The following is a 13,295-nucleotide window of genomic DNA, read 5'->3' as shown; positions in this document are numbered from 1 at the left end:
TAATATTTTGAAATTTTAAATCACAGTGACTAACCACATGACGGGCAATCCACTTCTAAAAAAATTGGACATTAAGAAATTTGGAAAGACTACAAGTAATATTTTAAAAGAGAATTTAGTAGTTTATATTTGTGATAAAATCCTTCCCCAACACAAAATTTTTAGTAAAATATTTCTCACCCAATTTACTTGTATAAGGATATTTTTATAGAATAGTATTTATATTTATAATCTGAGTTTGTTCTATGGGCTTGGGTTATTGTTATAGGACCAATGGAAACCAATTATTTAAGAGGAGTTTCCAAATTTTTTAAAAATATTTTACTTATTTATCTTTAGAGGGGAAGGGAAGGAGAGAGGAAGAGAAACATCAATGTATGGTTGCTTCTCGTGCATCCCCTGCTGGGAATCCCCTGCAACCCAGGCAGGGGCCCTGACTGGGAATCGAACCACAATCGTCTGGTTTGCAGGCCCACCGCTCAATCCACTGAGCTACACCAGCCAGGGTATTTCCAAATTATTTAAAGTAAATTAACTCTCTCCTTTTGTTTTAATACTTCTTTTTCCTACAGTTTACAGCTGTGTTCAAGAGAGAAGGAGTTGCCCAACATTGTTGTTCTTTTATTTTCAGCAAGCCATTTGTAAGTACAGATATGATTATTGATGGAAATATAATAAAGAGTAAGATATGATTCCCAATCTGTCCTTGGTCCATTATTAAAATCTGTTTTTATTTTTTCTGTTAATAATTTCCTGTTCCAATGTCTTTAAGACTTGTATTTTGGCCTTCACTTCTTATTCTAGTAAACCATCTATTCTATTTTTTTAATATAATTTTTATTTAATTCTTGTTCAAGTACAGGTTTCTGTCTTATATTTCCAACCCTGCCCGCCCCCCACCCCATGCTCCCCGCCTCCCTCCCCTTTCCACCCCCCACCCTTAGTTATTGTCCATGTGTCTTTTAGACTTGTTCATGTGAGTCCATTCCCTTTTCCCCTATGATTCTCTCCCCTCTCCCCTCTGGGCCCTGACAGTCTGTTCCATATTTGAGTGTCATTGGTCGTATTTTGCTTGCTTGTTTGGTTTGTTTAGATTCCTGTTAATGGTGAGATCATATGATATTTGTCTTTCACCGCCTGGCTTATTTCGCTCAGCATAATGCTTTCCAGTTCCATCCATGATGTTGCAAAGGGTAGTAGTTCCTTCTTCCTTTCTGCAGCATAGAATTCCATTGTGTAAATGTACCATAGTTTTTTGATCCAGTCATTTACCGATGGGCATCTAGGTTGCTTGTAAACCATCTATTCTAAATAAGCATAACATTCCAGCTGCTTTTTTCTTTTTCCAGGCTATTGACAAAAATTAGTTGGAGCCAGTCTATTTATGATCATTGTTCTCTGTTCAATCCCCTTTCCCATTTCAAGTCCATATCGTTCAAAACTCTGATTCTTCTACTCTATCCTTAATTCTCAAAAGAGGATTGGCCATAGATTGGACCTTCCTCAACTGACCTATAAAACCAACCTCTATCTGCACCAATTCTCAGTCCTCTCTCTCTCTTCCCCCTCTATTAAGAAGACATACATCCTTTTATTTATGGCTAGCCCATTGAGCATCTTCATTCCAAGTCTTTGCTCTCTTTCTTCTCAGGAAACTTACAGCCATATTACCCCTTTTCTTTTATGTTAACTCTGCCCCATCATAACAATTATAAAATAAAACCAAACCAAAGCAAACACATCTAGGCTCTACTCCCTACTTTAGCTATGCTTGATCTTCTCCATTTTTAGAAATAGAAATAGTATATAAGTTGTACAGCATGATGTTTTGAGATCTTTTATTTTTATGTTTTTCAGTTTTATTGAGGTGTAATTGACAAATTATATAATGATGTTTTGATATACATGTATATAATGAAATGATAATTATAGTTAAGATAATTGACATATGTATCTCCTCACATGACTTTTTTTCTTTTAGTGTGTCCTGGTATCTGCTTTCTTAGAAAATATCCAGTGCTATGATAAAGAATTATTAATTGCAGCCACATATGAGTGAGACTATATAGTATTTTTTTCTGTGTCTGGCTTATTCTACTTAGCATAATGTCCTACAGGTTCATCTGTGTCAACACAAATGGCAGCATCTCCTTGAATCTCCTTTATTTAAGACTATTAGATATACATATGCATGTATATGTATACATATATAACTACATATTGAAGAGACAAGTGGTCTATATATTGAATAGACAAGTACATATGATATATAATATACAATAAGCACTTGCTATATATTATATATGGCATATTATAATAATATATTTAATATATTCATCAGTGGGTAGACACCTAAGATGTTTCATGACTATTATGAATAATGCTGAAGTTAACATGGAAGAATAAATACGCAGAAGTGGAATTGCTAGGTCATATGATAGTTTTATTTTAATTTTTTTCAGGAACCACACCTTTTCTTTCATAATGGCTATACCAATTTACTTTCTTACCAATAATGTACAAGGTTCCCTTCTCTCAACATTCTCCTCAACATTTACTGTTCATCTTTTTTATAATAACCATTTTAACAAGTGTGAGGTGATATGTCACTGTTTTTTTTTTCACTGTGGTTTTGATTTGTGTTTCACTGATGATTAGTGATGGACATCATTTCATATGCCTGTTGGCCATTTATATGTCCTTTTTGGAAAAATATCTATTTTGTTTATGTGTACATTTTAACAAGGGTTTTCTCTATTAAGTTGTACAAATTCCTTATATATATTTTGGATATTAACTACTTATCAGGTATATGGGTTGCACATCTTTTCTCCTACTCCATAGGTTACTTTTTCATTTTGTTAATGGTTTTCTTTGCTGAACATAAATGTTTAGTTTGATGCAGTATGACATTTATTTTTGTTTTAATTTCTTATGCTTGTGTCATATACAATACAAAATTTTGTTGCCAATACCAGTACCAAAGAGATTTTCTCTTACATTTTATTCTAGAAGTTTTATGGTTTCAAGTCTTACATTTAAGTCTTTAATCAATTTTAAGTGTGATTTTTTTTCATGGTATAAGGAAAGGGTCAAATTTTATTATTTTGTATGCAGATATTTACTTTTCCAACATTGTTTATTTAAAAAAAACTGTCCATTTTATTTAAAAAAATGTTCATCATGCAATCCTAAAGTCATTCCTTGTGAAAATTAGTTTGCCATATGTGCTTAGTTTATTTTGGGGATCTTTCTTCTATTCCACTGGTCAGGATGTCTGTTTTTATGCCAGTGGCATGCTGATTTGATTACTGCTTGCTGTTTTGTAATATCATTTGAAATCAGAAAGTTTGTTACCTCGAACTTTGTTTTTCTTCTTCAAGATTGCTTCAGTTATTCTGAGGTGTTTTTAAAGGTTCCACATGAATTTTAGGATCTTCTATTTCTGTAAAAAGTGCTGTGGAATTTTAATAAGGATCACATTGATTCTATACATTGCATTGAGTAGTATGAACATTTTAGCATATTAATTCTTTCAATTCATTTTTGAGATATTGTTCCATTTATTCGTATCTTCTGAAATTTCTTTCATCAATGTCTTACAGTGTACAGATCTTTTATCTTCTTGGTTAAATTTATTCCTAAGTATTTTATTCTATTTGATGCTATTGTAAATGCAATTATTTTCTTCATTTCCTTTCAATAAAGTTCCAGGACACAAAATTCACATACAACAATCAGTAGTGTTTCTTTATAACAACAATAATCTATCTGAAAAGGATATTGTTCTTTTATTCATTCTCAGACTTCTTGAAAGAGGGAGGTATCTATTTTCTTAATTTATTCCCCACTTACACTTGTACTTCTTCACCAAACTTCTACTTTAAGATCACCAAGTGGCTCCATGCCCAATTCCAGTAGATATATTTTAGTTGGCATTTTACTTAATTGTCTGGGGAATTCAAAAAATTGAATATAATTCACCTCTGGAAACTTGTTTCCTTTATCTTAAATAACTAATAACTCTCCTAGTCTTTATTTAAAAAATAAATAAAATAAATATTGTATTGCTCTAAACTTTCTCCAGATACTTTAACCAACTCAGTATCATCTATGTGAGCTTTGACAATAAGAGTCCTTCCAGTTCTAACCTTAGGCTTAGAGTCTTAGGCTCAGTCTCCTGTCAGTCTGCTTCCTTTCACTTGGATTCAAGAAGTCAGATGGTATTTTATCACTTGTATGCTATTATTCCTCAATTTTTATCATTAGCCAAGGCTTTCTCTCTAAATCTCAAATTCATATACCCACTAGTTTTTTGACAGCTCTACTTAGAGATATAACAGGAATCTCAAACTCATGAAGTCATCCTGTGCCTCAGCTTGGTCAATCTCCTGCTTGGCCCCTTTTTTAATGAATGTAGTCTCTGATTCCACCCTCTTCTCACTCATAATATCCAAAATCTGAAATTTCTTTTCTCCTGATATTTTTCAGAAAACTGAGTAAATTACTTCAGTGTCACAGTGGTGCTCTAATGGCCTAAAAAATGTGCAGGAGTCTGGAAGCTGGACAGGAAATAAAATATCATTTGAAAGTGTGGCAAAACCTGGCTTTGAAATAAGAAAAAAATAACTTTTTAACTTTAGTTTTAAAATAAGCCTTTAGTTTAAAATAAGACTACTTATATGTCTTCAAATTTGTTTCTTTTTTTGTCTTGACAAGGAAGTGGCTCACTCCCTGAAAGGCAAACCAGTCTTCTTATATTGCTTAGTTCTCAGGACCACCTCGGTGGTGTTGTTCTTTGGTTCACTTCCTGACATTTTTGATTTCCTCATCCTATAGAAGTAAGAGATGTTTGACTCTCATATAGAATTGTGGATCATATATGATGAAGTCAAAGGTAGGTACAAGGGAACTTGTAACCAGGCCAACCATAACATATACTTATTTTAAGAAGTGATGGTGCAGTGACAATTTGAATCACCTGACAGACAGTTTAGTAGCTTATGGTTAGAGTTCTAACCTTTGTATTTCAAAAAGCTTTCTCCAAAACTATGTTCTTCTGATCTAAATGGTTATACAGGTGAATCCTGTTTAATGATGTTCCTGAGAACATGAATGCTGTTATATTCAAACCTCAAAATGGAAATCAATGGTAAGTTTACTAAATATGTGCGCCACAAGAATTTTTATTCCTATCAATCAATGTTTGAGAGATGTGGTGTTTGCATACTATTTTGCATATATATGGGGGGGACCCCAAAACAATTATTTTTGGAGGGCTGTCTCCTTTTAGCACAGGTTTCCCCCACTAGATGAGTGTTGTACAAACCCATCTGTATTAGTCAGTGTTGTGAGAGGCTGCATTCCACTTCAGTGAAATTATTTTGAAGACTCTTTCAATATGTTTGCCCGTTTCATGATGGGTGATGTATGAGCACATCTGTCCACACCACATGGAGTTTTTAGCAGTTTTTGACCAAAAACAGCATGACCCTGTGCATAACCCCCCCATTCTGCTAATCTCTCCCTGAGTGACTTTTTTTGTTTGTTTGTTTCCCTGTAGGAAAGAAGTCCTCAAAGTGAAACATTTTGCTGATGTGGAAGAGGTGAAATGAAAACCAGCAGAAGCACTAAAAGGCATCAAAATCACAAGTTCATAAACTGCTTTAAGCAGTGGACAAAACATCTCAGTATTGCATCGAATGGAGAGGACTTTGGCCCTGGCTGGTGTAGCTCAGTGGATTGAGCGCAGGCTGTGAACCAAGTGGCCGCCGATTCCATTCCCAGTCAGGACACATGCCTGGGTTGCAGGCCAAATCCCAGTGGGAGCCATGTGAGAGGCAACCACACTTTGATGTTTCTCTCCCTCTCTTTCTCCCTCCCTTTCTTCTCTCTAAAAATAAATAAATAAAATATTTTAAAAATGGCGAGGACTTTGAAGGTGACTGAATTTTTAAAAATGTAAGAATAAATACACAATATTTTATAAATAAATTCCAAATTTGGGAGCCCTCTTCATATTTGTAGCAAAAAGGAACTAGAATCACACCTAAAGCTTTATAACCTTCCCACAACTCCCACTTCTGTGTTTCTCTTCAGAGTAACATGTCTTGAAAGATATTAATGCTGATAATTATATAGAAATAATAAAAATAGCTAAAATTAATTGAAAGTCTACTATATACAAGGTATTTTGTTAGGGAGCTCGCCTATATTACTTCATTTAATATTCACAGAACATCAATGAAGTAGAACATCAATTAACATCTATACTGTTAATAACTGAGAAAATTTAGGCTTAGCAAGGTTAAATAATATGCCCAAGGTTCCAAAATTAATAAATGAGCGATAGAGCCATGATTTGAAATCAGGTACAATGATTTCACAGTTCACAAATCTCAACTTTAGTCTATGTTACCTAAAAAAACCTGTTTATTCAAAGCGACACTTTCTTCCCTCTTCTTACCACTTCCTTTCAGTCCTGCCTGGCTCATATTCATGTAGCTCCACTAAATCTGTTGTCTGCATGTGACCTACAAACTCCATGTTACCAAATGTAATGTCTTCCTCCTCAAATTCTGGAACTTCTCAGGAATTCAAAACATAAAGTATTCTTTTATAATCATTATTTTTGCTCAGCTCTGTGATCAGCGTACTACTTTGTTGTTTTTCTGTCTCCTTTCTTCACATTATTCCTTCTTTACTCAAATCCTAGATGTTGGAGTGTCCCAAGGTGATGCAGATCCTGGCCGGCAGGATTTGTGTGTGTTGTGGCTGCTATGAACAAATACACATGGACAACAGAAGTCCTGTGGAGAAAAGGGGAGGGCATAACCACTCTCTCTGAGAGAGAGAGATAGAGAGAGAGAGAGAGAGCGCCCTAGCCCCTGCCTGGACAGGTTTTTATTGCTTCTCTGGGTATATTACATTGAGGATAGTCCTCATCTACTATGCACAGGTTTGTTGTAGGTGATTACCTTTTACAGATTACAAAGGAAAGAATGCTGCTAATTACTTCAAAGAGAATGCTGCTAATTTACTTCATCTAGATTTTTTTGTGTCCAAATGTGTATATACAAGTACCTACCTAAACTTTTTTTTTCTATTGAAAATCTAATAATATCTTAAACTCAACCTGACTTAGTGAAACTTTTGAATCCTTTCCTTCTTTTCCAAATATGCTTAGCCTGTATACTTTTCCACCTCAATTATTGGCAACTACTTCCTTCATGGTGCTCAGGCCAAAACCTAGAAATCTTCATTGACTACTATCCTCCATTTATAATAATATTCAAGTATTAGTAAATATTACTGGTTTTACATTCAGAGCGTATTGAGCATCTGACAACATATACCACATTTTCTGCTATTGTATTGACCCAAATTAACAAAGTCTATAGGCTGAATTTCTGCAGTAGTATTCAAATTGTGTTTGTGCTTTTAAAACCTTATCACCAAAATTGAAATTGTGACTGGAAAATGCAGGTTGGGTTGTTCATCACAGTGGAAGCCAAACACATGACACAGGTGCTGGTGCAAAAGAAAAGAGGTTTATTTAGGTGCCATGACCTGGAAGAAGGTAGACTTCCATCTCAAAGGCTATCCTCCCTTCCTGCTAAAGCCCATGGCTCTTATAGGGGTAGGAAGGAGAGTGTTTTTGTTTCCTATCCAATTATCTTGCTAGCTTTTGGCATGCTGGGGCCCTGTACATTCAACTCTCTTGCTTTTGGTTCTCTGAGGCCCTACTGATTTATCTTTCTAGCTTTTGGTGCTCTCAGTGTAAAAGTCTCCTCCTGTGCCATCTTGGCCAATGGGGAAGACTCCCTAGATCTCCCCGACTGTCTAAGATATCAGGGTCAGTGGGGAGATCACTGCCTTACCTCCTTCTCCCACAGGACCCCCTGTCAAGAATCCTGAAGATGCTGAAGCCCTCATCCCATCTCCCAAAGTAGGACATGGCACACACATTTCCAGGATTAGCACCCTTTGGGGCACCCCATTTATTCCTGTGCACCTGTGTCCTCTGCACAGCCCCAGTACAGCTCACCCCTCCCAAGTGGCCAGCTCAACATTCCACCAGCTTCCCATGCTCCAACCGACTGCCCATGGAGACAAAATGATCTATTTTAAACACAGCAGCTGCAATGTAAAAATCAAGCCAAATAATCTCACCACCCCACTCAAATTCTCCCATTATTTCCTTGTCTTGCTCAACATACATGAACAAGTTTTACAATAACTCTGCATAATTTACAATCTTTATACTCCTTTGAGCTTATCTTCTTTTTTCCCCCTTGGACTCTGCTCCAGCCATATGAATATACCTTCTTGCTGTGTCTTGATTATGTAAAGCATGCTCATGATTCAGCATCGACTTTGCACTGGCTGTTTCCTCTTCCTGGAACTCTTATCCTCTGATAGTTAAATGGTTAGATGTGTCACTTCCTTCTAGTATTTTCTCAGATTGTATCTTCTCAAAGAAACTTACCTTGACCATCCTAATTAAAAACGAACTTTGCATCCCACCCACGTCTTTTCAAATTTCCCTATGCTGCCCCACTTTCCGTAACACTTTTCAACTACTAACATATCAAATGATTTATTACTTTCATTGTTTATTCTTTAACTCCCTCTCTAGGAAAGTAATACTCGAAATTTTTGTGTGTCTTGTTCACTGATGTGTCCCAAATGCTTAAAACAGTATCTGACATATAATGGCATCATCCCTCTCTCTCTATATATGTATATGTAAATAACTGAATTAACTCACAAAATGGAAGGAAAAAGAAGTCAAGACCAAGAAAAAATATGTCAACTCTATAGGCTCAGAGAACATATGTAATAGTTTTAAAGCAATATCACCTAAGGTTTTAAATGCTTGTATGTGTGCACTTGTCTTTTCTAAGGTTATCACTGAGATATAGCAAAGGAAACTTCAGAGATCTGGTTTAAATGAGAGTCTGCTAGGCCCCAGCTGGTGTAGCTCGGTGGATTGAGCACAGGCTGCAAACCAAAGAGTCGCCGGTTCAATTCCCAGTCAGGGCACATGCCTGGGATGAAGGCCAAGCCCCACATTGGGGGCCATATAAGAGGCAACCACACACTGATGTTTCTCATCCTTTCTCCTTCCCTCTTTCTAAAAATAAATAAATAAAATTTTAAGAAAAAATAAATGAGAGTCTGCTAAATAACACTGGTGTAGACTTTGACCTAGAAGTAGGTACATCCTGTGTTTGACTGTGCAAGGGGTATTCATAAATGAGTCACTTAAGGGGAAACACACACTCACACATGCATGTACCCACCCCCAGAACATAATGCAAACACTTCTACCCACATTCATAGCTCAAATAACCCTTAAGTGAGCAACAAGTCACTTTCAGGAAGAAGTATGAGTTTGAAGCAACACTTAAGGTGGTGAAAAGCACGAATTTATTTACTATTTTGGACAAACATTTAGCTTTTCTAGGCCACAGTTTTCTCAACTTTATTATAAACTTATTTGTCAGTATGGCAGTATTACAATAACAGTAATATCAAAACTGATATAAGCTTAAGAAGATTTAAGTACCTTATGTATATGAAACAATATTCATGATATTTTATTGTGAGGAATTTGTTCTAGTTTTATTTTATTTTAAAATATATTTTATTGGTTATGCTAAAAATATGCTCTAATTTTATAGTAGGCTTGTTAAAGGTTGGCTAATAGCTTATACTCCATGCTTGTCTCTCCCATATTCTAAGGGACCCCTAAACTCCAAAGCCAGGAGACATCTCTATTATGCTTCTCAACACAGTGCTCCTGAAACCATCCCTACCAGCTGACATGCAAGATGACATATATTTGCCTTCCTGCAGCTGGGAGAGTTACAAAGTTTTCTCCAATTCATTAATAACTGTTGCTGCTAAATGGACAGAGAACTATTGAAAATTTTGTCCAAAGGAACAAAATATCTTTTATTTGCTAATAACTTCATACTAGCAAATTAGTTTTAGTATAGGTTGTTGGCCAATGCATGAAGATAAACTCTGAAAACTAATATTTACCTTACAATATTTCAATTTTGGTTTAATTGTGTTTCTGTTGCAAGATATGTAATTATTTTTTAAAATTTTATTTATTTATTTATCTTTAGAGGGGAAGGGAAGGAGAGAGGGAGAGAAATATCAATGTATGGTTGCCTCTTGTGGGTCCCCTGTTGAGAACTGGCCTGCAACCCAGGCATGTGCCCTGACTGGGAATTGAACCTTGATCGTCTGATTTGCAGGCCCATGCTCAATCTACTAAGCTACACCAGCCAGGGCGTTGCAAGACACGTAATTATGAAGGTTAAATAATTATGAACGCTCCCCCTCCTTTATGCTCTTATGTGGGTTAAATAATTTAGTGTCCCATCCTTTTAAGGAAAAAAATAGCATTCTGTCCAGTCAAATAAAATGGAAGCTTCTCATGTAAAGTAGTGACATTGTTCTTCTGACCTGTTGATGAATGAAAGTGTAGCATTTGTCTCCTGGTGTCAGAGAGACATGATTTCTAGTACAGACTCTGGTCATCATCTGCGTGATTTCATGCATGTTGATTAAGTTCTCAAATCCTTGGAGATTTATTGTTCCTTCTCAAAATATGTTTTAATAAAATAAAGTTTGCAAAAATTGTTTTGAATGATATATGAAGTATTGTTTCTGAAAGTACTCAGCACTGAGCATAGGACTAATAATCATTTTTAAGCATTAAATATCTTTCTTCCTTACTGTTTTTATTTTTTCACTACCTGCTGCACTATTGTTTTAATGTATCCATGCTTGCTTATAATTATGTTCATTAGTCACACCTTACTTTTACAGTATTTGAGTCTTGGTTTCTGATTTTCTCTTACAGTTCTTGTCCCACCGCACTGCCTTTGGTGAGGGGTTTGGGTAAGGCTCAGCGGTCCATTGCCCCTAGATGTTAGGTTCTCTTTCAGGATGATAATAGGACTCTTTCCATCAACACTGTTAGAAAAGCAATGTCTCAAGCACAAATCCAGCTTCTCTGTCTTTCTTCACTCCACACTCTAGTAGTGTCTCAATTTTAATGTCCAGTCAGTATAAGTATCTAGAATAAAAGTGTTCCTTGTCTGGCAAATGTGGAAAAAGTGAGTTCTTAATTTCCCACTGTTTTGTTTTGTCAAATATTTATCGTATACAAGTCTGACCCTCTTCCCTTCTGTGTTTGGCAGAAGGGCAGTTGGTTGCTTGACTAAGGAGTAGGTGCATTGCTGCGTGGTGCTGTTAGACACAATCTGTACTCGATTACTAGAGACTACAGAAATGGAAGGAGAAAATAGAGCTGAAAAATTATGTGAACATTGAGGTCCGATAAGTAGGATGTTTAGAGAAACCATACTGGTTCAGAGAAAAGGCTTGAAGTTTGCAAAGGAAGCCAGAATTTGGGGACCAAGTACTGCATGTAAGAAAAGCTACAGAGAAATAATCTCAAAAACCTGTTTTATAATTTTGTTTGTTTTTATTGACCATCTGAGTTGTGCTATAAATATTGTACAGTCCAGCTTGCAGCAGCAGGTGCAATTTATTATTATTCCTATCCTAATTAGTAACATTAGTAGCTTTTGAGATACTTTACTGTGAAGGGAAGCACGGAAGAGGGAGTTGCAGAAAGGTTCTACAGGTTTAAATGTGATTCTAGTCCTTTTTGCCACAAAGATGAGGGGAAATCCCCAAGACTGGAATTTATTTATAAAACTTGTGTGTTTATTTTTACACTACCAATCTCTTATAAGGTCAAGGATTCTGCTCCATCATCCATCCCTTCATTTATTCAATTCATAAAGCAAAGCGAATCTAAGCTCTAAGATGTCAAGGACTCTGTTTTGTTTGCTGCTATTTCCCCAGCTTCTATGGGAGTGCTGGCACAGAGTGGTGCATCGTTAATTTCCCCAGAGAATTGATATTTGGGGCTATTTTCCTGGGTGTAAGGAGGACTCTCTGTTTAGGACTTGCACTCTTCTCCACGTTTGTCTACTCGGACATCACACACATCCTGACAAAGTCATGCCCCACTCAGCTTCTGCCACACTATAGATGAAGGTCTTCAGTGGGAGGACATGCACATCATCTCCACTGAGGAAGGCTTAGTGCTCTGGCTCAGTACTGCCAAATGACATTCCGGCAATAATGAAAGGCCAGGACCCTTTGGCCACTGCTCAGTTGGAGGAAAAAAACCTGCACACCCTTTCTGTGTCATTGACAGTGTGCTGGACATTACAAATCAGAATGAAGGGTTGCAAAGAATAGTGAAAAAATTTATAGGATCTGCCTGGAAATAAGGGAGGCTTTCAGCCGATTTTTCATGGCACTCACTGTGATTACTTCAAGACAGAGGGAACTCTAAATACAGGGGATGAGAGTGCATCTGCGATTTGAGCATTTTAATTCAAAGCAAGTAAATATGTGGACCTAGCAGGGGCCGTTGCCTCCTGATTATTTTTTCATTGTCATTTGTCATCTCTCTGGCAGCTGTGGAAATGTAAGGTATAGAAACACCATGCTGAGCCTCTACAGAGGCACTGCACCAAAAGGCTTGGTCGTAAATTTCAGGTTTATAAAACCTGGAAAGAAAGATCTTCAAGATCAGCCCGCCTAGCCCTTGATTTAATTCAGGTAACATTAAAACATTTAGAATATTTGATTTTCTTCTACTCACATGACTTAAAACTCACATTTATTCTTTATTTCACTAGGTTTTTTACCTTGCTGTGTAGCAGGTTCACTTTGATATCTAATCACCATTTCTCTTGCTTCACTTAATGGATGGTTTTTTGCAGGATGTCAGATAGATTGCTTATCATCTTCCTGGGGATGATGGTGGAAAACACACACTTTTAAGGTTAGCAGTAAAGCCATTCTTTATCTTTTTGCCTCCCCCCCCTTTATCCTTTATCCCATTCAATAAATACAACAACTAAGTATACCATTTTCCAAATAGTTTTCTGTATACAAGATTCTATGATAAATCCATTATGGTCTATGGGCTAATAGTTTAGCTAGTCTAGCCTTTCAGGAGAAGTAATACTACAATAGCCAACAACACTACAACAAAATGGAGTCATTAACAGCGGTCTTTGGAAGGTCTGAGAAGCAATCTACTGACCACTGAGCCCTGAGTAGCTGAAAGGTGAAGTAGCACTTTTTGATACAAGTAAATTGTTGAGGTTGGTTTGATCTTGGGATGATTTGATGTGGCCAGGTTGATGCTTCAAAATACAAAAAACACTCTAAAAATCTTGCAAAAT

The sequence above is a fragment of the Sturnira hondurensis genome, unplaced genomic scaffold (genome assembly GCF_014824575.4).
Source record: "Sturnira hondurensis isolate 20B ecotype Veracruz unplaced genomic scaffold, ASM1482457v3 Scaffold0006496, whole genome shotgun sequence".
NCBI lineage: Eukaryota > Metazoa > Chordata > Mammalia > Chiroptera > Phyllostomidae > Sturnira > Sturnira hondurensis.
Note: the sequence above shows the minus strand (reverse complement) of the source record.